The sequence below is a fragment of the Phocoena sinus genome, chromosome 8, assembly GCF_008692025.1.
Source record: "Phocoena sinus isolate mPhoSin1 chromosome 8, mPhoSin1.pri, whole genome shotgun sequence".
Classification (NCBI taxonomy): domain Eukaryota; kingdom Metazoa; phylum Chordata; class Mammalia; order Artiodactyla; family Phocoenidae; genus Phocoena; species Phocoena sinus.
In genome coordinates this window covers 8,696,486-8,699,463 of record NC_045770.1, presented here as the reverse complement: position 1 = coordinate 8,699,463, position 2,978 = coordinate 8,696,486, and positions in this window count along the sequence as shown.

Below are 2,978 nucleotides of genomic sequence, written 5' to 3'. Positions count from 1 at the left end.
ATTCCCCCTCATTTGCTTACAACCGCCGCGGCTCCAGGCAACGCGGAGCGTGGTGGGTGGGCACGTCGCCCTCCGTTACGCACTCCGATTGGTCGGTGCCTGTTGGTCCTGGGACCAGCCTCATGTTCTATTGGATAGAGACAGTCCTGGCTCCCCACGCTCGCCCCACCCCGTTGTCAATCACACCGTCCCTTAGGTAACCCACGGGACCATTGGTCAGTCTAGCCTGAGGGCGGGTTGTTGGGCGGAGGAGTTGCTTTCCCGGCTTGCCTCGCTGTTACCATGGAGACAGGACCGCAGCGCTGTGAGGCGGAGAGTTCCGGCCACCCCTTCCTCCTTTCTAGACCTTAGTGCCTGTTCCGGAGTATAGTGGTCATCACAGTTCCCGACCTACTGGCTCTGGCGGACCGCGGGATTCGGGGGCAAGTAAAATTAGGCCTCAGAGAGGGGGTCAGGCCCAGTCATCAAGGGTCCCTAACAAGCCTCGTGGAGAGAACCGAGTCCGAACCACCTTGTAATAACATCACGTTTTCATTCGTCCTTACCTCGCTTTTTTGTATTTGCCATTATTCTTCCGTTAGCCTTACGACGTACACTGCAGCAAGGATCATTCTACTCACGGGACAGACTGGGGAAGAGGAGCCAGGGTCAAGTCAAGTAAATCTTCTGTAGCTACGCCTCCAGGCATCTGGAAATGGTCCATGCTTTTAGCAAACTGCTCTTGCCTAACTGCAAACTAAAACTTGCCATGATTTTGTTCCTTACCATCTTAGAGGTCGCTAATGAATCAGTTTTCATGGAATGTTGGAACTGAAATAGACTTTCGAACTCATGTAGTGTTAATTAAAAAAAAAAAAAATCTTACCTTGAAAGAGATAAGTTGCTTCTTCTTTAAAATCGCATAGTCAGGGGCTTCCCTGGTGGCGCAGTGGTTAAGAATCCGCCTGCCAATGCAGGAGTTACGGGTTCGAGCCCTGGTCCAGGAAGAGCCCACATGCCACGGAGCAACTAAGCCCGTGCGCCACAGGTACTGAGACTGCGCTCTAGAGCCCACAAGCCACAACTACTGAGCCCACGTGCCACAACTACTGAAGTCCGTGTGCCTAGAGCCCATGCTCTGCAGCAAAAGAAGCCACCACAATGAGAAGCCCTCACACTGCAATAAAGAGTAGCCCCCGCTCGCCGCGACTAGAGAAAGCCCCGCACAGCAACGAAGTCCCAACACAGCCAAAAATAAATAAATAATTTATGTTTTTAAAAAATCACATAGTCAGTGGACAAAACTGGTACTAGAACCGTGGTTCCATTGGTCTAAGTTTTTTTTTCATTGAAGTGTCTTTTCTCACATGGAGCTTATCTTACTTATGAGAACGATGTTATATAATCTGGAGGCAAGGAGAGTTAATCAAAAACTTTCCTGATTTTGATCTCATGTCTCATCCAAATATACTGCACCATAATCAATTTATGGATACTTGGACTTTCATTATTTCAGCCAATATGCGTTGTCTTCTGTCTTCCACTTTTCTCATTTCTCAAAAGGTGTATGGCCATCCTGAAAAACTTTCTCACTTTTATGCTCTTTCTTTAAAAATAATCTTTCTCTTTCAACAAAGGAATTCAGAGGCGGCTGACTTTCTATTCCAGTCTAAGGTTCTTAAGGGAGGTGAAGACAATTAGAAAAGCATAAGACACAGTTTTTACTCTGGAGCCCATGGATGGGCCATACGTGTGGAGAGGGGAGGTGGGTGTCCACAAACCCACCAAAAGGTAAGGTTTAGTGTATACGTGCCTATGTGGGCTTTTCTGGGGGGATCGGTGGTATCCATGGTTTTCATAAGATTTTGAGTCCATAACCCCAAGATGTGTTCTGGGGAGAAAGCTGCTCAGATGTGTGTGGGGAGACTGATCTAGGTTCTTAGGTCTGTAAGACTTCAGCAGATAAAGAGACGAGCTCTTTGCTCGCTTACATCGGCCCGCCCAAGTTGTGTGTGTGTGTGTGTGTGTGTGTGTGTGTGTGTGTGTGTTTTACCTCTTCTGCCACTCATAGAGGTGATAAAAATTCATCAGATTCACATAACCGTTGAACTCAGAGGGTGATGAAATCCCAGTATAATTCTCTCCAAAGAACGTTCTGATTAATAGAAACTGCAGAGGAACTAATTTTATGAAAATAGCAAATGGGATTGTTTTAGCTGAAGCAAGCCGGGAGAGTGAGCGCTGATGCCCAGCGGAAGATGCAGACAGCCACGTTGTGCAGAGCTGACAGCTCCAATCTGGCCGTTTATTTATTAAATGTCTTTCCGCTGTAAATTATTAAGCCTGGATTCTGGGAGATGAGGGAGCTGACAGGATAAGACAATAGAACGGAAAGCAAACCTGGACAGCTTCCTTCAGAATTACTGCAGCACTGTGTCTTGTGAAAACCCCTGCCATCCCGGGTTTGGAGAAGGGGGAGAGTCCCTCTTTGGCGGGACTCAGAAATGGATGAGACAAGTAACATGCTTTTGATTTCTGATTTTTATTTGCCAGTTCTTACACATCAGAATGTTCTTCAGAGAAAATTCAACCTGTTGGCTCAACAGCTGGGAGCCAGGCATTTTGTCTGTTCTCTGCAAGGGCTGTTTTGCCCAAATAAGGAAGAACTTGGTCAGCTTTACCATTCAGACGTATCAAATGAAATGTTTTAGGGTCCTCAGCCGTGAGAAGACTGGGTTCATTTGGCTTATTTGATAGCTGGAAAGCCCTTTCCTGCCGACGGGGCGTTCTAGGGTCTAATTCTTAAACTGAAAAAGAGGAAAAGGCTGGTGAACAGAGAGGGAGTGGAACTTTGATTATGCTCGTCATCGAGTGAGAAGCTGGAGTTCTGGTAAATGGGGAGTGGCTGATTTATGTGAATCTCAGGCTTCACTTTTAGACCTCTGTTTTCTAAAGAGTGTAATAGAGGGCAGGAGGCTTCATTTCCTGGCCAGGCCTTG